Here is a 27,581-nt window from a genome sequence, read left to right on the forward strand (position 1 = left end):
GAACAAGCTATAACGAAGGCCTTCAGCATTTGTTTTATGCATTTTTTTTTCTCCTTTGTTCAATGGCAGTTTCCACTTGACCAACTTGTCTTGTGATTGTTGCCAACAATAATGATGGTTCCGAAAGAAGTGCTTTAAGTTTGATCGCGTTTCTTAAATAGTTTGTTTGATCATTCACATTTTCTCTGATAGTTTATATTCAATTAGCTAGAAGTATATTCATTTTAAAATAATAGTTGTCAGAAATAAATATTGTACTTTTAAAGGATAGGAAGGAGAAGTAGAACTTTTACAAGCTTAGTGTTTACTATCTTATAGTTTATTTATTTGTCTGTTAGTGCACTGATCTTTAAATATTTTACCTATGTTAAACCTTCTATGTTTTAAACCTTTAAACAAAGTTTTAAACAATTATTTTTCAAATATTTTAATAGATTACAAATCCATAAATCACATATAAGGAATTTTATAATATTTGTTATGTAGGCCAGACCGGATGATACGGAGAAATCCGCATGTCAATAGGAAACACAGATCGGGAGTAGTCTTTCATGCAACAAACACTGGACACTACATAATTTTGTATAAAACCAGTGGCGGCCCGTACATAGACACTGCAGCACCCCCAAGGAAAAAATTAAAAAAAATTAATTTTGTTTGTGTTTATAAATAATAACAATGCTTACAACATTATATAAATGCAGTACAACATGTTAAAGGTTACAGCTTATGTTTTGACATTGATTGAATAGTTAATAATTGGAATTGTTCGATTGACGCTTTAGATTACGAAACAAATGCACTGCGATCTAACGCCGATATTCGTTTGCGCTTGTCACTGCTATTGATACGAAACTTTTATCATTGATGTTTTTTCGTCGTGGTGAGGATGAAATATTTTTAATAAAGCAATTTTTAATTAAGAAAATTTTTTTTGTGTATATATGCAGCACCCCCACTTAAAATTTTCACCGGTCGCCACTGCATAAAACAAAAATGCCGTGCAGTGATCATAAATGTTATATACGAAAATTTAAAGAAGCCTCCATGTACTCCCACACGGTGGAATTTAATAAAAGTACTTCTCGTTAATAAACATGTAGTCTCGATACTGGAAATCAAATAAACAAACCCTTATAGCAGTTTTTCCAGCAAAAATTCAGATCACAATGGTGCTATCCATATCACCATTGTGATATTTCGTTCGGTAAAAGTAATGATATTTTGGCAATCATTTAAAACGGAACGTGTAACTTTCAAACTGGAAAAATTAAAAAGCTAACAATTTTTTTTAATGTGAATGCCTTTCATGAAATGTTAAACCTATACTAATTGAGTAGTGTGAGTAGAGGCAAAGGGATAGACAATACAGAAACCCTGCTCCAGAGGGGATATGTGCACTATGAGTTATAGACGTTGAAACCAGATCTATTGGTTTAGATTCAAATTCAAATTACTGCCGCAGCAACTGCCGTCTGTCTTAACTGTGCTTTTATGCGGTCTGATATTTCTTGACAGAGGTTGTCTAATTTTAAATCCCGATCAACTCCTTCTGATTTCTCTGTCTTGAACTAACTCTTGTTTTCTTTTCTACACTATTATTGTCAGTTGGTATCCGTTCCCACAGCATGGAAGCATGTTCATATACAACCTTATTACTTCCAATTCTGAAAATCATCAAATCAGTCTGACCTCTTTGAATTCTTATCCTTGAAGCTTGATTTCCTGCAGTCCAATTGTTTTAGCAGTTTTAACATTTCTGATTCCATTGTTGAGAAGGTCGATTATTCAGATAATAATCTCCTATAAATTTCATCTCACAACTTCCGCATCCTTTGGTACTACAACCTTCGCGGTCTGCCAACCGCCGCGAAGATCCCCGAGACTTTTACTCTTTCTTTCCAAGGTCACTGTTTTGGTTCTCCAGATAATTGTTGTGATCGTGTTACATAAATTATCCATGTTGGGATGAGGACCTTCATTTTCTACGCTCTGTTCTAAATTCCTGCACACTAAGCAATGACTGCACAACCATTAACAAGGCTGTATGTAGTAAACGAACCTTCCTATACTAACCGTATGTCTCCTCTGGCCTTCTGCGAGAAAGTCATCAGAAAACTCTTGAACAATCTGGATACCAAAAAGGGCTATGATCTTGATGTATACCATCACTTGCTCAGGAGTTTGCTCCTGAACTAACACTTGTTCTTTGTTACATTATTATTGTCAGTTGGCATCCATTCCCACAGCATGGAAGCATGTTCATATACAACCAAATCCCCCCCCCCCCAAAAAAAAAGAGATAAAAGAGTGCCTACCACTACACTATCAACCTATTGCTCTCTCACCTCGTGCAGTCAAAAGTAATGGAAAAGGTCTAGTGGTTAACTTTAAGTGTTGGAGAAATGCCAATTAATCAATTATGACCATCCGTATGGTTTCCGTCAGACAGGACTGGAAGCAGATTTGCTTGCCTACATCATACACCTCTGAAACACGTGCCATGAAGAAACTTTTGCGGTTGTACTCGACCATTCTAAAGAAAATTAATATGATTTGACATCTACGGCTTCCGAGCAAATTTGCCATAATATTATGGTCTGCCTTCCACCCTCTGTAATTGTACCGCCAGTTTTCTCTCAGATCGTTCACTGCACGTAATGGTAAAAAATATTCCCTTATGATTTCCCTACTAATGCAGGTGTGCTTCAGGTTCTGTCATCACAGCCAGCCTCTTCCTTATATACACTGAGGGGCCACTTTATTAGGAATATCTCTCTCTATATTTAGGAAAAGACCGTTCCTGAAGATGTTGAGTCACGTGGTTGCAGTTTGCTGTATAAATCAGGCAGAAAGGCATAAAAGGTTCTGCTTTTATCTGCTTGATGCATCAAATTGATAAAAGATGTAATTAAGTAACTTTGAGCGTCGTATGATTGTTGGTGCCTGTATCCCATATCCCACAAATGTCTACTGCTCTGGGCTTTTCGAGCAAAACAGTGTTTCGGGTGTACCAGGAGTGGTGTAATAACCAGACAACTTCAAGACGGCAGTCTTGTGGAGGGGAAACAGCTCATTGATGCACAAGGTCAGAGAAGAATGGCAAAGATTATGGAACGCGATAATACAAGGACTACAACAGTCAAATCACAGCTCAGTACAACAATGGTAGTCAGGATATCATTTCAAAGTGCATAATTTGTTGCAGGATGTCACGGATGGGGTACAAGAACAAACGACCACTCCGAGTCCCAATGCTAAGAACAGGAAGATGTGGCTTCAGTGGGCACGTGATTACCAACACTGGACAGTTGATGACTGGAAAAATGTCGCCTGATCCTGGGTTATACTACTGTATCATGCTGATAACATAATGAGAATATGGGAAACAACATGAAGCCATGGAACCTTCCGGCAAAGTAGTAATAGCTCTGGCGGGTGGAGATAATGGTGTTGAAGAATATTTTCTTGGTATACTTTAGAATGCCACAACCTATCTTAACATCATCATTGATCATGCTTATCCATTCATGGCTGCAGTTTGCTCATTATCAAAGGGGGTACTTTCATTAACATGCCACAAAGCGCGTAACCCGTTGAAGTGGGTCGAGGAACGTGGCCGAGAGCCTTCTTTACTTCAGTGGCTACCTTAATTCCTAGACCTTCACCCAATAGAACATCTACAGGAATGAGGTAGAACGAGAACTTCGAAGTCAATGTTACCATCCAATTTGAAACTAACCGGGCGATGCCATTCGGACAGCGTGGAAAACATCTAAGAGGAACGTTTTGGACATTTAGTTGAATCAATGCCTCAACCATATGCCTGGGGAAGGAGTGTCCCAGGTTCGATTCCGGTTGTAGACGTGAGGAATTTGAGGATCTTCCTCAGGCATAGCCAAGTTAGCCGGTCGTGGGCGCGGTCAGTAGGGTTTTTTCCGCCAGTTTATCTGGCGTTTTTTATCCCGCAAACAGGCAAACCGGCCCTGTGAACATACGCGTCTACAGTCAAAAATATATCCCCCCCCAGCGGCAGACCAGGCGACGGGTCGGATGGGAGTAGTACTAACAAGAAGTCGCATCTAAAGTAACACGCGGACCCTACATAGGAAGCGGGAATAACGCGTAGAAGAAGAAGAAGAAGAAGTTGAATCAATGCCTCAGAGGAGAATATAGGCCGTTCTTAAGGCCGAAGGGCCCACTTGTTATTAAGTGTTGTTCTTAATAAATTGGCCGCTTAGTGTACATAAGCGAGCTACCCTGTCCGCAGCTTTGCTGATGATAGCACTCCACTCTCCCCCCCCCCCCCTAACTCATACAATAAAATTTGTAGTGCTCAAACATATCACACTTCCAGATCATTTATAATAAATGCCATAAACATTGATCTTCATAACATACTTCAATAGGACATTAACAATTTAATCATCTTAATGCGCAAGACAGACACTTACCTCGAACTTTTGTTCTTGGTACATCGCTTCTATAAGCATTCTCGAATTCCAAAAACCTAAAACTTATGCTTTTTCGCTCAAGGCTTTACTTTTCATCCTTCCAGCTGCTTACTGTTGTGTACAAATTGAAATACAGTTAGCAGCTAGACGGACTATCGGAGTACTGCTCTTGCATTTGGGGTATGCAGATGAAACCTAATATAAATATTTGATGCGGTTCAGAAGGGCTTCGATTGATTGACGATTCCTCCATCACAGTCTTTCTTCTGTCTTGCAGACGTTCATTTTCCGCATTGTTTATTATACAGATATTTTCATGAGGACTGTTCAGCAGAACTGCATCCTTCATGTCCCACGTTTCCCTTAAACCTACAATAACACATGCAATAACATCTCAACATGGTTTTGACTTTGAAATGTTCACTCACAGTCTCCTGCTTTCATTTATCTTTCACTCCCTTTAGCCTTCAGGAAGTATTTCTCAGATCGTCCTCAGTTCTTCACTTTCTCCGCACGGCATTGATTTGCTAAAGGCTTTGTGGCCTCTCGTGTTGTGATGTGATAAACGTACTTCAAGCCTCCTCATTAGCTTAGCTGTGGTTTCGCACACCTTGCGATGAAATCTTCCCCACCCGCAGTGGGATTAGAATCTACAACCGATTGGTTAGATAGCCATCTTAATCTAGAACTTAATCTACTGCATTATTTTCTTTATAGTTAATTCATTTTCCTAAATTTGTAAACATAGTTAGGACAGTTGCTTGTATATATCTTTTGATTTCAAGAAATAAGTTCCATGTGTTTACTTATTCGGGAATCTATAAAATAAGAATCTGAAGCTTGTATTAATACAAATACTAATATTATTCACTTGAAACGTAATGCCAACTCTGAAAAGTTGCAAGTTAATTACCCGGCTTCGATGTACAAATGAAGAGTATCTCCGTTCTCCCATCAATAGGCGTGGATTTCAATCAGTAGCACTGTAAGCATGGATGTTTGTGAATATCCACAATCGGTAAATGGATTTTATTTTCTTGTTTGATCATCATACTGCTCATCGGAGGCTTGCAGTGACTTTATAAATTTTCATTTTTGATCTGCAGATTAGGCTTCCAAGCTTATCGAACTCCTTGCTCTGCCTATAGTACTAAGTACTCGTACCATTGGTTTATAACTTGTAACTGTTAGGAAATAAACTATTTTGAGTTGAATTCACATAAGAACTGCATTTTTTTTGTATTTTAAATTTTGGATTTCATGTTTTTTTTTATGTTCCCGTCCAGGAAAGTTGTAGATCGTATAGCATCTCAGTACCCTGGGTTGAGTAAGAAATTTATTATTATTATTTTACACACTCCGTAAACTCTCCTTTAGAGATCAAAGTAAGCTTTTTCAAAGCACCTCAGGGGTCTCCAATAAGCAGGGCAATTTTTTCACACTGTGAGACGAAATTCATCTCTTATCTCTCGAAAAGACAATCAGTGGTATTAAGCTGATTGTGTCCATGATTCCCCTTATGGGCATAATTGTGCCCATATGGGAAATTCAAATACGCAGCCTGTTGGTTGAAGAGCAGATAATTTAAACCAGGCCGGAGTTTATCAAGCAAAAGCCAGTTTTTATTCATCGTTATCACTTAGCAGGTTGCAAGATACAGGATTTTGTAAGTTTAGTTGAATTAAGTTGACAAGAATCTTCTTTGCTAATATCTGCAAGTATATTTGCATGTGAACTGAAGAGCAATGGACATCATTAAAAAAAAACTGTAATGACGGAGATAAACACGATTCCTCTGTTATTTGTATTAATATCAGTTTATTTTTTTTAATCAAATTTTAAAATTGGGTATTCAACACTTCTGTGCTTTAGCAAATATAAATTAAATATCAAGACTCTTTTGAACAGAAGGCTGTTTTTAATAAATAGTAGATCTGAAATTTAACAGTTTTTATTTTTTATTTTAATGAAATGCTTTGCTGAAGATGCTTTTAAAAAAGAACATTTCTCTCTAGTTATTTCTGACAGTGAAAGTTTTCCATACATTGCTAGCTCGTATGAAGGTATATACAACATCAATGGCGAAAAAGGACACAGATTTGAACTTTATCCAAATGTACTAACAGAATAAAAAGCATATTCTCATCTTTTTCTTGCAACAAAAGGAATAGAAATATCAGAAATAGTAATGTGAAAAGGTATAGAATTACGAATGAAAAAGAAGACCAAATAAATGAAATCATAGTGAATTTTGGAATGGTCATGGTTATCAAATAGCTAACTTCGTTGAGGTTTGTGGAAGGCTAATAGCAGCAGCCGAAAATAGAAAATATCTCGGTGCTATTATTCCATTTTAGTGAACATTCTTTTCAAGTTTGTAGTAAACCAAATGCAGAAGTTTGCATTAAAAACCAACTTCGTATCATTAGACACAATGAAACTTCAACAAAAAAAGCATATATTGACCATACATTTCCATGCAAAGCCTTGACAATGTATTAAACTGAAACTTGAACGAAAAAAAAGCGCATTACGTCTTAAATAAGCAGTGATTTAAGAAGATACAAACACCCTTCACTGCTGGAGTTCTATTGAACATTTCCATTGGTTAGATTTCGTTTGGAATATTCTGCTATTGAAGCGATGATAAGTTAATGAATGTAACATCTTATTATGTAAGCGCACAGATTGTAGGTTCGTAAGTAGATTAGCGATTCTTACTTTCGGTGATTGCTGGTTGCTTCCGCCATCGTCAATAAGGGTGAATCATGGAGGTCGTTAACTGGAAGGTTGTAATCACTGAAGGGGGAGTTATAATTGTTCTGGATGTAAAGGGTGATAAGTTACGGCCACGTTCTTTGCGATTATGAGCTTTACAATTTCCTGCGATCTCAGGAAAGTGGGCGTGTCTCATGAACTAAGAATCCTTTTGGTTTAGACAAAATCTCCCAGTTGATTGTACCTATTATCTTTAAGTTGTGACCTAAAAGTAGTGTGCGAATTTCAACTTACTTGAAATGCACTTTTGGTTATTCTGTAACATTGAATTCGTCTTTGGAAATTTGACAGATTCTCTAATTCAAAGCTTTTTTTTTCTTTTCTTTTTTTTATACGTTATAACGTAATAAGTTATGCAATGGACGTGTGTTATTTTTTTCTCAGTTTGTTGCATTGTCCATTAGGATTTTATTTTTCTTTAAATTTTAAAATCGAATTCCGTAATTTAGTTTTATCACGTATCTCAACAGATGTCGCCATGAATGACATTTAATGTCATCATCGAGATATTTTATCACTTAGTAAAATAATTAATCTTACCTTTGCACCTGCTTAAGACACTACTGATTTATGAATAGGTTTAATTTGGATTCTGATTTAAGAAACTTCATTCAATTCATGGGTGGGTTATAAACGAGGATTAATCAATCTATCGCCTTTTTTTCCCTTCGAATTTTTACCCCTGTTGACATCAGTTTTCATAGTTTGATTACCTCATCAGTAGCGGACACGAAATGCCAGAAAAACGGAAGAGGAGGGGAAAGATTGTTGAGACATCAGATAGATTGTCTTGGCAACCGTCAGAGATGAGTTCATCCATCTTGCACATTGACGATAAAAGCCACTGACATTCACAAACTGTTAATATTTCTCAACTGAGCTGATTAAGCTAAAATTATACAGAATTTGAGAATACTTCGGCATAGACGCAAGGAAAATTTAATTGGTAGGAAATGACATATTTCGTTGTCATGTATTTCTTCATTTATATATGCATAGTTTCAGTAATTAAAAAAAATGTAAATATAATCTTCAGTCAAAACGTTCATTGTCGAAATGCTCTCAGGAGTCAACTAATTAAAAGCAAACAAGCTGAATTCCTAATTAATTGTATGAAACATATCTTTTGTTTCTTGTATTCAGAATTAAAAAAATATCAAAATTCCCCATCATTAAAACCCAAACATTACAAATTTTAATGATGCAAGTTGCTTTTGAAATATGACCATTTTGTTTTTCTGAGAACGTTCTTTGTACTTCGCGCTTGTATTTCTTCATTTGATATTCTTTGCTAAATAATCAATAAAAATAATTTTTCCCAAAGGAAATGTAGTCATGTTTTTTTTTTTTAAACTTATTGTATCGCAGTACTTCATTAAACAAACAAGCCAAATCTTTTAATTGAATAATTAGTTCATTATTAGCACACTTAACATTACACCCTTCGCAATTTCCAGTAGATACCTTGGAATTCTGATCGGTGAAGTTTGTAGCAAATGTTACATGGAATATATTTAATGAACGAGTATCATTAATTTTTTTTTCTGTACCTTCTCTAATTGGTCTTCAGATAAGTTTATGTCTCATTTTACGACTTGCGAAGTTTAAGAGAAGAAGAAAAAAAAACTGAGCAGTAATCAACGGGTGAACTGTGCTGGAAACTGTTTTAATCAGTGTATTTGTTCTAATTAATACTAATTGCTTAATTAACAATTCGCACTGACTTCTAGTTTTTAAATAAAAAGGACTATTCATTTTAATAAGAGTGAACCAATCTACAGCGAGGATTGTAATAAATACATCAAAGCGTCTTTTTTCCTTGGTTTCCAGTTCGGTTTTCAAATACCATTAACTTGCTGATAACAAAAAAAAAAAAGAAGCAAATGTTCGGTTTGGTTAATTATGTGTTCTAGAATTTCCTTTTTTAGTAATTATTTGACAGGTAAACACTTGATGCATTCTCTCTTTTATATTGCAAATTGAATGTGGAAGACTTCTTAAATATTTTAACTTTTATCAAGAAGCTGAATAGTAATGTTTAAAATATGTCAAGTATTTAATATCTTCAAAAACTTAGCGTTCAATAGAAATGAAGAGATAAGACAGCTGTGGTCTTTAAGTGCTGGCAATTTATTTATTTTTTCCCTCGTTTAAAAGCCATGTAGAAGTTTGTTTTTTACAAGATAAACTTCGATATTTTTTATCGTAAGAAAATTAATAGAACAAATTGATTTCAGGTTTCTGTGAAGTTTTGTAGAATGAAATTACTTCAATTAATAGTAGTTTAATTTTCAGAGAATATTTTTTAAAATAATTAAGATTTTTGTAATTCTAATTTTTTTGGGAGATGGATAATTCAAATTAAACATTGTAATTGTTTCATTTCTATTCAAATTTTTTAAAAATGCAATTCAATTTTAATTTCAGAAATTCAAAAAAGAATTGGCAATATATTTAAATAAAATTAAATTTAAAATGTAACAATTAAGCCCTTTTTAGAAAAGTTGATTGTTAATCACGATAGCTATTTGATAAATTTGTATTAAAACAATTTCTCTATTAATTTCTTCTTTCGTCCGGAGTGAAATTCTTTTCTTCCTTTAATAAAATTATGGTATTCGAAATAAGATATTTTCGCCATGTTCTATGAGTCCAGTGACATCGATTTTCTTTAAAGCACTGGTGAAATTAACTCCTAAATTATCTCTTACAGTCATTTCTCGTTAATGACTCGAAATAAAGGAGGATATCTTCCCCACTACCACCGCAATATAGCCTGGACGAAGTCTAACAGCTATGAAGAAAGTTACAGATGGACGGCTGATCGTAAATGTCGGAGCTCCGGTCTTGTAACAGCCACACACGCGTCCAGCTTCACGGCTTTATTCTTGAGACTTGACTTTGAGCGAATAAGTTTTTGTATTGAACAAAAACAGCAAAAGAAATTCATTTGGCAAGCTCATTTCAGTCGGATTGTTTTGTTACGAGCCACAATATCTCTTTGTTGTATACAGTGTCATTGAGATATTTTGGAATTCTCGAGTATCCTATGGAAGAATTTCTTAAAAAAAAAAAAATCTCTCCTACGGTTTGTTGCTATGGTAACGGCATGGACTTCATGGAATATTTTTGATAATTTTCATCGTAAACGAGTTCAGCTGAGATTTATGTCCTTGAAAACTTAAATGAAAGGGAAGAGTTAAGGGGCAAAAATGGGGAGGAGGGGGGGGGGTTCTTGTCCGCATTCTGTACTTACATCATTATCTCTGTGGTACTATATTTTTTTTCCTTTTTCTTCTTGAAGTTTTACAACTATTGCTTTCCTGCCAACATTTCTGATTTAGGCGGATACCCTTCCGCCTGCTCTCTCTCTCTCTCTCTCTCTCTCTCTCCCTCTCCCTCCCCTGATTAGCGTAGTTTCGCTCTCGATTTTCCTGGATTTTGTTACTTTTGATAAATAACGTTGAAATTATAGTCAAATCATTACATTTTCCGTTTACTTTTTGTTAAGTCCCGACTTGAAAAACGCTAAAGTTTTCCAAAAGAACGCACAGTTGTGGCACGTTGTTTATCCAACACCCATAATTTTAATGTGCTGTTACTATTTTATGTTTTATAAAATAAATAAATCGAAGTTATAAATAAATAAAACTTGCACCTAATTTCTCACCATTACTTCATGCGTTGTCTAATGCCATACATGTAAAATCAGGGAACACAACACTCTTCTATGTTTCTTATTTTTTATTCTAAAACATTGACAAATAAAATCGGCTTACAAACATTAGAGATGTATTCATTAGTGATATAATTTACATTCTTAGTGTTGCTTCGTTTCTTAGTAAATGCACAAATGAATTTTTCCTTAGTATCTCGAAACATCGTATAAAATAACATCGAATTAATATCACGATTATTTAGAACTGGAAAAAGTAACATTTTTGACAATATAGGCCGATCTAGAAAGATATGTCACAATAAAATGAATTCTTAACATTAGAAGTTACGCGATAAATCATTAGTGATAAGACCCACATTTAGTTCTTTTCCCTTATTTTCTGATTTTAAAGATGTGTAGCGTGTTTATTATTTAGTTAACGAAACTACAAACATTTAACTTTCTTTGACAAAATACAAAATCATGAACTGACTTTAAATTTCCTTTAAAAATTTGAACGTCTAGGAAAGTCTGAAAATGGGCACTCTGCCCAGGGTTAAAATCCAGAAAATGTGACATCAATGAAGAACGATTCTTGAATTAAAAATATCAAGTTGCCGAAATGCTCGCTGAATAGTTGACCTTCTCAGTATCAACTAAGTTAGTCACGTCGCAAAGTTTTGTTTCGATAGTTTATGGCCGGCAGTTTCTTCGTTTTTCACCAACTTTTAAAACACACAGGACTAGAGAAATAAGTAGACCAAATATTAAAAATAAATAAGAAAAGTTAGCATGAGACCTGTGTGGTGAGCAATAAGAAGAAAGCACGTTCTGTGAACTAGACAAGGATAAAACGGCTGGATTGGAATTCTAACTAAATTTCCGTTACAGTGAAACAGACAATAATCTCCCTATAACAAATATCTGAAGGCTTAGACTTGAGAGAGTAAACGAAACGCACAGTTTCAATCGCATTATATTAATATAGTGAATTTATTGATTGGAAATCCCACGGAGTAAGTTGAGGTTCACATTTGCAATTTCTGTACTAAGATTTAGTTATCACTTATCACGTGAGCTGAATTTGTTTTGATTATTAAATCAGTACGAATACTACGTAACCTCGTAATAACGATTCTTGTATCTGCCAAAGGAAACACCATTATAGGCCCAATTCTAGATGCTTAGAGGAACCTTGTCTACGTCACTTTTCAGTCGATTCCCAACTTTTTGTCGATCACTGGTACAATCAAATAACTCGCATCTCTCAAACGTCAATCGTAGAATCACAGTAGTAATTTAGGGTTGTATTGTTTAGGTTAAAGAGATGGCGGTAGTTGTTTGGTCTACTCTTATCCCGATGCCTCTGGAATCATCGATAGCTAGGCTCAACTATCAGTGACTGTCGACGATGGCGACCAGCTTCATATATTCCAAAAGTAAGTTAGGGCTAAAACTCCATACCCTCCCTTTAGAGAATAAAAATATGTAATAGGATTATTTTTAATCAACACAGTTAACACGTCTTTTTAAATCTGAATTTAAACGTATATTTAGTCTATTAAAATTAATTAGTCAACTATGCCAGTATCTCCGATAGGAGTAATTACTTCTCCTAGGAGTTCTGAACACTTGGCAGAGCCTCTCAAGCGAAATCCTGTAGAGAATAATTAATTACTCTTATTACGAAAATTATTAGGATCCCCACATTCAACCTGCTATAACTATGGTTCTAGGTAAATCTTATCGATCCGCCAATTTTATTCGACGGATGTGGACGATGGGACACATGTTACAAAATTTGAAGTACCAAATTTAATTCACGAAAGAGCACCTTCATTGAGATGGGAAAAAGTTAATGAGAGGCACTAAAGCACTTTAAAAAAAAACGTTATTTTTTCTCTACCTTTCTCAGACTCAAGTCATGTCAATGTGCTCAAACTGAACGTACATCGTTTATATTCCTATCCAAAAGTCACTGTTTGCATTGCTATACTGATCGATTGGTTTATCTACTTTATATATAAAAATAGTGATATATTATTCTTTGTGAATTTTGGACATTTTTCCAACAAAAATTAAGATTTAGTTGAAAACTTTGGAAAAAACATTACAATAATCTTCTCCCGTTTAAATTAAGGTGAAAAAAAAAACAATCTGGAAGTTGTTTGTTTGAAACAACTAAGCTTCAGTTTATTCGTGCAGAAGGAAGGAGACAATGGATAAGGTTAGTTAAGAATTGCTGGATTAAATTGGCATGAAAGAAAAGAGAGTAGCGAAACAATAAATATGTGGTAAGAATTCTTAACGTGCAGGAATCTCTTACTGATGCTTTCTGTCTCTTCCTCAAGGCAATCAAAGGTCAGATTCTACAGGAGTCCCAAAATTAAAAATAAATTTGCTGTAGGCAGTACGAAACGAATCTCACATTTACCATTCTGATGTAGATTAAAACGAGTTCTTTTTATTATTTCATTTTTACTTTATTATTTTTTCATACGAAGAATCAAATCTTCTCTCGGAATTGTTCAGTTGTATTTTTAGAAGCTGAAAATGATCGACCAATGCAGAATGCTAGGCGGGATAGCATTACTTCATGACGTTAGAAGTATGCGAGATAATTATTTCAGTCACATAGAAAATGCGGTAATACGACTCAGCAGAAAGGCATTAAACAGATTAGGAAAAAATACAGCAAAAAAAAATAGAGAGAAACGAGTTAGAGAGGCCTTGGGGAAAGCAAATGGTTTTAAAAAGAACAATTGAAAATGCGTTTAGATATTAAACTGTGATTAGAAATTCAGCTCACATTCGGAAAAACACGACTTGTAAAAGAAATAAAATGATATTCATAAGACAATATTCTTTAAATACCCAACGAAAGATCAAAATTTGAACATAATCACAAGCTATTTGAACCTTCTGTATCCGCATTCTTTTTTTCTAGAGAAAGTGATTTAAACAGATCGTATGAGAAGGAAGTATTCTAATCAAGCCCTTTAACTTATTTAATTCTAATCAACTATGATATTTTCTTCCGATGATAAATTAATAAACAAATGGAGAAAAATCAACCTTCTTTCAGAAACTAATTATTGGTTTTAATTTTTTCGGCATTCAGAAAAGGATTTGTAAATGACTTTCAAATACACTGTTCCCATGGTAACCAGTTGCTGCACTAACTTTATTGTTGAGCAAACAATTCGTTTGCTTATCCCACAGTGAAATGAGAGGACAGTCTCCATTTAGTGTTTTTTTTCTTCCAAAATTATATTTTTATAGAAAAACGACTTGCATCTACCTACGAGAAACCCTTTTTTAATTTAATTTCATCTGGTAACCCTACTGTAATGATAATATGAAGCTAGAGAGTAGTACATCTCAATATTCAATATCTTGTGTTTGCGTATTCGTTTTTTGCTTGAGTGAGCCACATGAAATTCCAACAGTCTGTGACAGAATCGACGATATTAAAGATATGAAAAGACACCGATATTTTAATGCCTAGAGGAGAAAAAGAATCTTTTATTTATTCATTCGTTCGTATATATATTTTTTTCTAGGTCAACAGTACAGCTCGATACACTTCGGTGACTCTCTCAGAGGCAAAATGTTCGTATCGATCCACTTCTAAGTCCGTTTTACAGTGATCCGCATTCAGTAAGGATGCTGTACAAGCTCCGTCACAGAATGTTGATGGGGTGGAACAATCGAGACATATAATATCGGCAGAAGATTGGCGGCGGAGAATTTCGTTCTTCAGCAAAATTTAGTAGCGATTCGTATTCAGGTAGGAACTTGGAATGGACCGAAACCGTGAGGAAATAGCAATGAGGACAGACAAGGAAGCGACTTTTCGGATGAACATGAAAATGATGCTGAAAAGAAATCCTAAAGAATGTTTTCGGCTCATTCGACGAATTGAGGTCAACGCGATTAGCTTTTGATGTATGAAATGATTCAAATACTGGATTTTCGATCTCCTTTATTATAATATAGGAGATCAAAAACCTTACATCATTCTTAAATGATGTCACTCTCTTTTGGGAAGGAATTAAGAAAATGGACACATTCTGACTGTAGGAACAGAAGGAAAATATATCTAGAATAATTAACTTTCAAAATATCCAGAGAAATCAATTCCTTTTGAAGAACAATTTCTTCAAAATAATCTTTAGGATTAGAAACGCAACAACTTAGTTAACGGATCCTCTGCAGCTCAGTTAGTCGGTAACGACGATACCCTTTGATTGTAAAGACTTGGGTTCGAACCCTGTCTAGGAGACGAAGAACCTTTCAACTGACGGTAAGCCCGTCCTATATGGAGGTAGCAGGATTCCTGTTAACTGTCATCCAGCAAACTGTCAATTCAATGTGTGTTTAACAGACAAAATACACTGAACGCATAGATTTAGTTAATTCGACCTTACATGCAACATTTACAAACATTCCAACTCTTATTTAGTTTAAAAATCATAAGTCATTAATGAAGGATCGACAAATATTTTTTGAATTTGTTTATCAGACAATTGCTGAATACACTCAAAAGCCAGTGATGACTGAGTTCGGATCACAGAATGTGTTACGCTCATCAGGGAGATTCGTTTTAGCCTCTGTAGCTCATATGATTTCGCTCGCTGGAGCCCTTAAGACGCCTATGGTGGTTCGAATCTCGTCTATGACGAGAACCTTTATCAGGAATTTTCAATCAAAGGTGAGTTAGCTGATTTCATACAGAGATGAGGAGTTTTTTCATCCGGAAACTCCGATTTTTCGTCCCTCAAAACAGGCATGGTCCTATAAACATACATGTCTAAAGACTTAGAACACTATTGGACACGAAATGCAACAGAAAACCACCTTGATCTATAATAATTGCCTAGCAAAAGTGGTATTAGCATTGCTACACGCCTCTAATAAGTAAAGTATTTATAGTGCACAAACCAAAAAAAAAGGATCTAGATACACTCGCAGTAATAATGTCACCATAAAAATTATGCTTATTGTAGCTACCCTTTTCATGATTATCTCGAGTATTTTCCTTTTGATTTAACTTATGCTTTCAAAATATGGCAGTGATATAATTATTGCAAGTAATGAAGAAACTTAACTGGAAATTTTAAATTTGTTGCACGCTATGGAGGAATCGATTATGAACTTCAGCGACGCTTTGGGACAGAGTAGCTAGGTCATTCTCCAAAACCAATACAGGGAAATCCATCCCTCCAAGAAGCTGTCCTTTTGTTTTGTCGTTAATAATATTAAGGTAATTAGTTATGACTTATTTGTATAGTAAATAATCAGTTGAGATGTAGTGTAAAATGTTTATGGTATGGAAATATTACAGATGTGTGGTCTTGCAAAGATCTGAACAATAGTTAAATATTTAAACACAGAGAAGCTCTCAGAGAAGTTATCATTAGAATATTACAACGAATATCTGCATATTAGTTACCAAGTTTGTTAGTTACCAAGTTCTTACTTGGTAACTAACAAACGATTGATTGCTCACATAATCGAATTTAGACTACTTGGCATATCTTCATCTGCCTAATATTATTACAAAATGCAAAATCATCTTCGTGGTAGTTCAAACTTGTAAGAGATCAAAGTCGCTGCATATTAGTATAATGCAATTAGATAGTTAAAACTTTGCCTTTCCTAGTTTAATAATATATCACGTTGACTTTTAGAATTAATCTTTGCTTACGATTTTATATTCACTTGCCGGTATGTTTCTCCGAATCACTATACCAGTGATTCGGAGAAAACGTTTCAGGAGATGTAATTTTTCGCTAAGTTGGATTATTTGAAGATATCTGAGACTGGAAGCTAACAATTAGCTGTTAGGGTAAGTGATCCAGTTAAGTATGGCCGGTTTCCGAGTAAGCATAAAAAAAGAACATTTACTGTAAACGAACCAAACTCTAACCGAACTAATCCAATTATTATCCTCTCATTCGCTACACGATACAACATAAGACAAACATGTAGCTTTGATGATCCCCTTAAGAAAAATAACAGGGTAATATACCTTGGATCGTTCCCCTTCCACCCCCCCCCCCCCAGCATCGCTACTTAAACGGTAACCTTGTTCACTGAACTTAATGACAGAGGAGAATGATTTGGTGTGGGATTAGAATCGTGTAGAGACATCCCTCAATCCATGATCGCTTCCTGTGCTCAGTTTCCGAGATTGCATAGTTTCTCTCCAAGGATACACGATTTAATACTGATAGTCTTTTGTCAACTGTATCGGTACATTGTTTAGAAATCAATTTCTAGTGAAGTTGAACGAAAATTATCTGAAACAAATTGTTAATCAAACGTTCATAGCACCAGTCTCATTAACTGTACAGATTTAGTTAATTAGAGTCAAAGAATTTTTAAAAATATTCCGAAAAACATGAAAATTCAAATTTTTTCGAATATTTAGTTTTCATTTTTTCTTAGAATATTTATGATTTTCATTAAAAAAAATGTGTGCATTTGAATTTTTTTGCGAATATTTACAGCATCTGATTTTTTCGAATATTTAGAGAAATTTTGAAAGTTTAGTCCAACTTATTCTTCTAGGAACAATAAGATGCCGAGGTATTTCTCTATTCAATTACTAATGCTATTATCAATAGTTAAAAGTATTGTCAAAAGATAAGAACGTGTATTTTAGTGAAATATGAGGGGAAAAAGTTACTCAGTGGTATAATCCTTTCATATTTATATGAAAAAAATGTGTTTATGTAAGTGTTGGGTTTAAATGGCACTTTATAAAAATCTGGTGTCAGTAAGCGAGGAATAGAATCAAGGCAAAACAATTATTGATAAAAAAATGAGGTATTTTTCTTGCACACTTGTAAATGGGCATACTGCAGCTACAACTCTCATATCGCGTTCTTTAGTTTGACTTCTAGATATAAGAAAATCTCCTACTGGGGATTTTTTTTTTTTCATTTCTTTTCATGGATTTTTCTTTATCGGTCGAATTTCCAACTTGCTTTCATTGTTGTGGTATAGCGTAGAGGAACTATAAAAGGAATTCTATTTCTTTATTACACTGGGTAGCAAGCTAAAGTAGTTGTCGCCAACAGTCTTATCGAAGAGAGAGAGCTTGGAGCGGGTGCCTTGATGAATGGCCACGGAACGACACCTCATCATTTTTCCCTCTCTTGATATATTAGATCTGAAATCAGTGTCATGCCAGTCACATTTATTACAACCATGATCAACGTGTACAACATTTCGGCTGCTCTACAGACATATAAGTGAAGAAAAATCGAACCCCCCACCCTTCTCTTCACTCTCCCCCCCCCTAAAGTTTGGGGAAAACGTGAGTCTATATGCTCCACGTACATTTCTTCTTAAATGATTTCCTTGTTTGCTGAATCACCCCTATGATTGGTACTGAGAACCCCGAAACGCCCATTAAAAGAAACGAACCAAGCAAAGAACAAATGAATTATGTCTGAGTCGTTTTTTTCTCTCTCTTTTCTTTCTTTTAAGGGTGCACTGCAGTGGAATGAATTGACTCATCACTCACTGGATTGAGAAACCCCCCCCCCACCACTTTTTTTTTTTTTTTTTTTTTTTTTGCAAATGTGAATTCCACAAGTGTTTGCGAACAGTCGTGCTGACGTTATTGTAATCAAAAAATATGAATGACCACTATAGATTTGGTTTTCTTTCTTAAAATGCTTGTATGTGATTGAATTCTTTACATTATCGGTGCTGAAGACAAATCTACGAGCGTACGGTAATCGAGCGAAACGCTATGTAAATCATTGGAATTGTTTTCCCGTTTCAATTGCTATTGTTTATACTTTATTGAGAATTCATCAAGTTTAGATTTAAACTAGGAGAGACTACAGCAATCGTATGTTTCTATTTTTGCGTTGTTTGTTCCGTCCTGCCTTTTGTCACTAATCTTCCATAAAATGTTGATGTTCTAGGAATCTAAAGCAGTCTCGGAACATGGAACAGGTTTTAAAGTCGTCATTTCTGAATTTATTCACTTGTTTACGATTCTACGTTTATTGATAGTGTGAAGGTAACATTTTTATGTCACTTTGTACGTTACATGTTTTACATCATTGATGACATGAATAATTTTATTTCATTTTGAAGTATTAATACGTTTATTTATGTGCTAAGGATATAAAGGCTTGTCGAGAGCCCGTTGCTGATGTTGTAAGCTGAATGTGCCTCCAGTTCCTTTTGCAAGAGGATTATTCAATGCATTTTTTTTAAATTTTTTTTGCAGAATCCAACTGTTAATTCTGTGACTAATGAATACCTGAATTCATTCGATTCCACTCGAACAAGAGGAATATTCATTTATTTTCGACTAAGGTTGAATTAAAAATTCTCGATAGTATGGTTTCAATATTACATAAATGCAAACGGCAGAGAAAACATAGTTTACATATATAATTATGTTTACCCAATAGACGTAGTTTCAATTTGAATGATCAGCTCATAAAAGACTTTTCTAGTCTTAAAGTAAAACTTTTACGTTAATTTTTTCGTAAATCTTGTTCAGATAGTAATGCAATATCATCTGAATAATACGTTATCCTTTCCCCTTTGTTTAGTGCGATTCCTGTTATTTGCATTCATAATTTTTTATTATATTACGCACGATGATTATATTAAAGAGTGCAGGGCTAAGTCACATGGTCTTATTCCACTTATAGTATTTGTATTGCTTTTTCTTCATTGCTTCAATGCTGTTATTTCTTTAATGAGCTTGTACAGCCTCTGATACAGAAGCATTATCGTTTAGAACCGTTAGAGGCATATTTATTGAAATTTTTATCAAGTTTGTTTAGATTGATGAAACACACACGTTTTGTTATTTTCTGTATATTTTTATGTTAATTTTCTCAACAAATAGATATCATTAAAAGATATCTGACTGCGAGGATTTTGCTCTTTATTTACTAAATGACCTCTTTTCAACTAGTTTTGTCAATTCTGATTTTGTGCTAAGATTAATTTCATTTTTAGAATTTTTCTGTTGCATTTTTGTGTGTTATTCTTTACTAGGATAGGATCTTTCATGCTATGATTATTTTATTCGATAGATTCTCTAATTCAAAGGCTGCTATTTTCGCATGCTTTAGTAATTTATTTTTTATCTCTTCCTGGCGATTTTATTTTTTAAGCTTTTTAATTATATTTATTATACATTTCCTTTTTATCGATGAAGATGGTTTTTATCCATATGATCATAATTCTTTACTTCTCATCAGATTCATTTAATAATATGCTCGTTTTTATAGCTTGTTTCGATTTACATTGTTACATTTTATAGAAATTGTCTCCATTTTTTGAATAGGTTGTCCATTCAGTATCTTTCATTTTATCTGTGTATTTCTTCCCAGTTTTCATAATTTTTATTAGTGTAATTCCAAGTGCTATTTTCTCTCTTCTTTATCATTTTTAATTTATCGTTCAGTCTCAACATTTAATGCAACATTTTATTCAGAATCCTGATGCTTCTTTAGCTATTTATATTATTTTTACTGCTTTCCACTTTGGCTTTACACAGTACTGGTTTCATTATTTCTAAACTTTCGTGTGTATTGGTTTGTTCTGGTTCCTGTAAAACTGTATTGAAGTCTTCAGGCAACATAATAATATAATTATATTTTTAAGCGTTTAAAAAAAAACGAAGCGGGTAATACTGTCAAAACCGAAGATGGAATGACTGTGCTTGCAAAGTCAGCAAAACATATAAGAATAATCAACAGTTAAATTTTAATACATGAGTATGTTCCACAACTATGGCCGCTCGCTCCTGCAAGTCATCGGAAAACTGCTTTTCTCTTATGGTGGGCATTACTTAGTGGCAGTTGAACTCATCATCCGGTGTTAAAGCATCACATTGCTTATTCCTCTCGAGCAGAGAAACTGGATTATTTACCTTCTTAGCGCCAACTACTGGTACCAATACTATTATACTATCATACATTAGTATTAGTAGCCGCTTTTAATCAGTATAAGTTTTTCGTTGTTAGAAAACCTCTTAATCATAATCTCTTAATTATACTGTAATATAACGTAAACTACCTTGCATTCTTCCTTTTTATTCATTACTTTGTAATAATAACCGAAACAAACAGCTTCCTTGTTTGAACATCTTTGTTGAAGTTGCAAGTGATAAGCAGGGGGGGAGGAGGAGCAGTTTATTCATTCATCATAATATATGTTTAAGTAATGTATTATAGGTTTGCGACTTTTAGTGGAATTCATCCTAATTAAAAGTACTGTTCAGTTACTCCCTGTTACTGTACTATCAAATTCTACATGATATTGTGTTCGTGTGGATAAATCAAAGCCGGCTGACCTTGAACATTCTTGGTAGCAGGTGCATGTAACTGTCTTAAGTGTAAACATGAATTTGGACAATTCTTGGTGTTCATGCAGTTAACAACGCCGCATAAATCTTGTACAAAAGTTTTAATAGTAGTAGTAATAATTTAATTGAAGTATTTGTTATTGCTCTTTAATTACAAAGCTTAAATTTAAATTTGTATTTCTTTACAAGTAATCTTTCTTTCCAGGATGCTGACAACTATGTTAGTTAGAACTAGATCAAATTTTATCATACAAAACTTGTTTTACCTTCTGGCTTTCGGTAAGTATTCCAATGCTTTATATATTTATTTAATAGATTGCAATTTAAGACAGAAAAATAATAGATAGCCTGCTCTCCATATTATGCTCTGTATAACAGCAGTAAGAAAACCACTTAAATACAATTTAAGAAATACATTCATTGTCAATATGGCAAACCACACAATATTGTATTCTGTAGTGAATTTCAAGTTAGTAATCAATAAAGGCTGTTCTTATAGTTGGACACTAATTCCTTTGGAGGTATATGATAGTTGATCGAGGGATTACTCCGTAGGTGTTTAGCTGATCTATCAAATTGCGTGCTATCGGTCCTTGACTAAGCGATGTTAAAACAAACCTAATGATCTTTTTATTATTTGAATATTTTTAAACCGAGTATCGATGAAACTATTAGACGATTATTCAGATGCCTTCGAGATTCAGCTCTTGATCCCCAGGCAATCACCAACCTGCAATTCAAAATTGTGGTCTGATAATGAATAGAAGCATATTTCATATGAAATCCTGCGATGTTCAATGAATATATTGAACTTTTATTGTGCACACACAGTCGTGGCATAGAATTAATAGCATAAAATAGTCAAACTCATTGGTTTTCTCCAGAGACAGACAAAAATCAGTGACATCAGCAACTCAAATCATGAGTTTAAAGGCAAAAGTTTGCAGAAAAGAAAACAAAGTGATATTACTAGGTTTCTGATCAGTTGTTTTCTAACGCTTTCGGGTCAATTCAAGTGGTCGGAAAAATGTGTTAGAGGACATCATAACTTGCTGGTGAGTCTGAATGTCACGTAACCTGCGACTGGCAGCCTACAGTTCAACTGATACTTTCTATTTAAAGTTATCAGGTAAATCCCCTTGTGCAATCACTACTATCAGCATATATTTAGGGAAAAAATGTACATTTTATGAAACTAATTAGTAAAATGTACGTGATATTGAGGGGGTTGTAATTTACAGAATAATTATGGTTTTTAACTCTTTGTTTTGCATGAAAAGAAAAAGTTTGACTTAATTTTGTTAATGTACATGTCTTCTTGTCCTCTTGAAGTTAATACACGTTTTATATAAGATTGCAAACAAGAATAGTTTTGTTCAGTATTTTATTTATTTATTTATTTGCATTTTTTCAAACATGACCTCCTACATCATTTCATAGCTTTAGAGTTATCGATTGATCCACATTATTATATTTCGTATTATTATTATTTTTCCCCATCATATAAATAATAAATAAATAAATAATCCAAATAAGAAATTATGTTACCAGAAGAGAATCGTGCCCATCATTGGATCGCAAGGATGAAACCGTATAAGATGTCGCAGATATTTTTTTTTCCTTTAATGGTTTAGGAGCATTGTTCATAAGTGTGATATGTCAGCGAAGAAAAAACATCGAGATCTTCGATATTTTATGATTCAAAAAGGAAAGGAAATTGCAAATGAAAAATGGGATGTCCTTAATCTCTGGTGCGATCTGGCACACGTGTCGTTATTCTTTTAACGAGTCTGATATATGAGCTGTAGTAATGACAGTTAAATGTTTTCTTTGTACGCTGACAACAGATATTTTTGAACGTGATCAGATTACACAAGCGAAAATTTCCGCTCACTTGTTTAGGGTTGATTACCAGAAGATAATGGGAAAAGTGTAAAGTTAGTGGAAAATTAATTTTCACATTACGATATGATAATGGTATGTTGGACAACAATTAGAGCTTTTTCAGCTTTTGATGAATGGTCTTGATCAATATTCATGATGACCTTGGAAGGAAGTAGCATACGATCTTAAGGTTTGCTCGGGGTCTATACTGAGAAGTAATTAAAAACTCATAGAGAACCGAGCGGAAAAGAATAATTTATTACTCGTCACTAGCGTGTGGCATACATGAATTTGAAACATTTCCGCAGGTATGCCATTTGGGCAAATACAATTAATGGGTTTTAAAAGAAAGTACTTATCGAATGCTTGAGATCTCACAGTAAGTAGATTTAGGACGATAAAAAGTTTGTATTCAGTGGAGATTATTTTGATGATAACTATTAATAATTGGATTTATAATTTCAACTCAGTTTGCTGTAAGATTTCGTTCTTTACTTAGTTGTCTAATGAAAATAGCTGCTAAAAAGGTAAAAAAAAAAGAATGGTATGTATTTTTTCTCTCTGTAAATATTAAATCCGATTATAATTTTGTACATTATAAATAATTAACATGCGTAAATCATGGGATCTTTAACTGGACAAATGTATTTAGATTTGTTTTGTTTATATTTTGCTGTAGAGAAATTATATTTGTTTTAACTGAAATTATTTAACAAATTATATAACTTCATGAAAAGAAGGGAGGGGGGGGGACAGATGTAATGTTTTAATGCTATATTTATTTTAAATGTTATGATTGTATGTTATGTATTAAATGTTCATACCGCATCGTCCGTCCTGCGGGTTACCAAGGGACGCGTTCGGGTTTTAGGCAGAGGGACCCGTTCGAAAAATATGTTACAATCTCCCTTAGACATCACTCTGCTAGAGGAAACTCCACCAATGAGCCAGCTACCCGTTTGGGGAGGTGTTTAGGGGAAGCACAAAGAAATGGTTCTGCAAAAGGACGGAAATGGCAATGACAACCGCATCAGACTATGGCTTTAGTCAACTGGAACATCTTCTCTCTGACAGGGAAGGAGTTGGAACTGGTCAAGGAAGCTAAGCGCTACCGGCTAGACATAGTCGGGCTTTCTTCGACCAAGAGGAGAGGCTCTGGAACTGTCGACTTGGATAAGGGGTGGAAGCTGTACTACTCTGGTGTGAGCCCGACAATGTCTGCTCAGGCGGGTGTGGGGATACTCACAAGCCACCAGCTGTCAGACTGTGTTGCTGAGTGGATCCCATTAGGTGGACGGGTATGTATGTTAAGGCTTCAGATGAAAAACCGTGATTTGGCTGTGGTGCAAGCCTATACACCTAATCTGGAGTCAGAATACGCTGCCTTCCTAGAGGAAGCGGATGCTGCTTTTGACAGGGTGGCAGACATGGAATCAGCCCTGCTAATAGGTGATTTCAATGCACATGTTGGAACAGATGACCAGACATGGAGGGGTGTGGTTGGGAGGAACGGCGCCTCTGACCTTAACGTAAATGGGTTGAAATTATTGGACTTCTGCTGTACTAACAGCTTGTCCATAATGAATAAATTCTTCCAGCACTGAGAAGTCCATAAGTATACCTGGTACAGGGATAAACTAGAACAAAGGTCTCTGATTGACTTCTTTATAGTCTCAGCAGACCTATTTTACTATTGTACGTTCGTGTGAGAAGAGGGGAAGAACTGTCAACTGACCACCACGTTGTGTGCACTCTACGGCTTCAGAAACCAGATGCTACCATCAATGCTGGTAAGCCTAAGCAGCTATACCGCGTGAAATGGGAGGCATTGGAAAATGAGGCTGTGAGGAAGGATTTTGCAGATGACATTTCCTCCAGGTTCAAAGAGATTCCCAAGCATACTGCAGATGTTGAGGAGGAGTGGAAGCTGTTCAGAACAGCTGTCACTGCCTCTGCACTCTCATGCTGTGGCAGAAAGCGGCTCGGCGTGGCAACGGGCAGTGAGAAAAGGACACCTTGGTGGAACGAAGAAGTCCAAAAAACTGTCCGTGCAAAAAAGGAGTCCTACCTAACATGGCTTAGGTCAGGTCACCTGAGATGCGTTTGCGGTATGCTGAGGCACGAAAAGCTGATGCCACATCCAAGAGGTGCAGATCGGGGCAATGACTAGTCTCACAGCAAGAGGTCCATTTAGCAATAAAATCGCTAAAATCGGGCAAGGCTGCTGGCGATGATGAAATTCGGCCTGAAATGCTAATAGCCTTAAATCGAGATGGTGTTCTCTGGCTGACTCGAGTGTGTCAGGCTGCTTGGATATCTGGGCGAGCACCAAAACAATGGCAGACAGGCATAATAATACCAGTCTTCAAGAAGGGAGACCAGAAGGATTGCAGTAACTATCGCGGCATCTCTCTGCTCAGCCTGCCTGTGAAAGCGTATGCTAGATGCTTGGAAAGACGGTGCAGGAGCATAGTTGAGTCAAAGTTCCAGGAAGAACAATGTGACTTTCGTCCTAGTAGAAGCACAACTGACCAAATCTTCACTTTAAGGCAAGTCTTTGAGAAATCTTGGGAATATGCCAAGAATGTCTACACATGTTTTGTGGACTTGGAGAAGGCATATGATCAGGTTCCTCGGGATAAGTTTTGGCAAGAAGTACAGGAGTATGGAGTGGATGACCAACTATCAGCTGCCATCAAGTCCCTGTATGAATACCCAGAGTTTTGTGTCAGAGTAAACAGCACAAAATCTGAACCTTTCACAGTCTCCGTTGGCCTTCGCCAAGGGTGTGTTCTGTCACCCCTTTTTTTCATAATATTTATGGACTGGATTGATAGGCACAGCCAAGGCAGTGAGTGTGTCAGAATTGGAGGACGTAGCATTGGACGTCTGCTTTTTGCAGATGACCTAGTTCTGCTTTTCTCTTCCACAGATGACCTCCAGCGGACCCGGGATAAGTTCGTAGCTGTTTGTACAGACGCCAGAATGAAGATCAGTGTTTCCAAAATGAAACATTTGTGGTCTCAAGACAACCATCCCAGTGCACTCTACATGGGACTCTACAAGTGGAGTCCCATTGAGGAAGGTGATGGAGAAGTTTAAATACCTTGGGTCCATATTCACGAATGATGGAAAATGGGATGTAGAGCTAGATACTGGAATTGGCTTAGCAAGCTCAATATTGCGGGAGCTTGGCCGTTCGGTAGTATTGAAGCGGGAGTTAAGCCAGAAGGCAAAGCTTGCTGTCTTCAATACAGTCTATGTCCCCCATCCTCACCTATGGTCATGATAGTTGGGTAATGACTGAAAGAATGCGGACACGAAACCAAACGGCTGAAATGAGGTTCCTTCGAGGGGTTGGGGCTAACAAGACTCGACAGAGTCAGAAGCTCTGCAATTCGGGAAACCCTCAATACTCAACCGCTGCTTCTTCGTGTTGAGAGATCACAGTTACGTTGGTACGAGCACCTGGTCAGAATGCCACAAGAGAGGCTCCCTCAGCAGGCTCTCTTTGCCAAGCCAGAGGGTGGGAGACCACGTGGAAGGCCAAAGACTCAGTGGATAGATTATATCCAAAACCTTGGGTGGACAAGTTTGGGAATCTCACCAGAACACCTGAGCTTGGTGGCAGAGGATCGTGACCATTGGAAGTTCCTCTTGCAGCTGTTGCCCCCACAACCCAATTAGGAAAGGTGGACCTTGAAAATGTATGTATGTATGTATGATTGTATGCTTTCATAGTTAAAATTATAAAACAATTATTAAAGGGACAGAGTATTCGAACTTTCGTTTTCTGAGTAGAAAATTCACTCAGTCTTTCTATCTTTTCTCTTTATCAAAATGTGACATACCATTTTTAAAATGATAATACTTAATTACATAATTTTTAAAAGAAAAATATTGGTGAACATAACTATGCCATCGTATCAGCAACATTACAAGCATATTGTCTACCACCTAAAAACTAAAGACTGTAATTCGTAAACAGTTCGTATGCATCAAAATAGGAGGTTTAATGTTTTCCAAAAATAAAATTTAAGAAAACTATGAAATAAAATGATCTATTCAGCAATATGCCATCGTAGTACATAATAAATAGGAAGACAAACCACATGACAACATGATTAAGGCTTAAGTCGCTGTCACATTTACACTTCTCTGGGTTTTATTTTTATTGATTATAGAAAACAGTGCTAAGGGGAGAATTTCTTTACTCTTGAGAGAATTTATATTTGCCCATGATCTCTAAACGATGTTTAGTTATCGCAGTATTAGAATTAATTTTCTAGTCATTGTCGTTGTTCTTTAGAAAATTTCCACTCGTAGCTAGTCTCAAAGTAAATGCGACGTCCATTTTGTCCGATAGCGTACACACAAAAGCAGATGTAAAGAGGACGGTAAGAGCTGTACTTATAGTCCTTTTTTTTTATAAAAAAAATTTCAAATAGCT

This window comes from Typopeltis vanoorti, chromosome 8, assembly GCF_054136105.1.
Source record: "Typopeltis vanoorti isolate ZY-2024b chromosome 8, IOZ_Tvanoo_1.0, whole genome shotgun sequence".
Taxonomy (NCBI): Eukaryota; Metazoa; Arthropoda; class Arachnida; order Uropygi; family Thelyphonidae; genus Typopeltis; species Typopeltis vanoorti.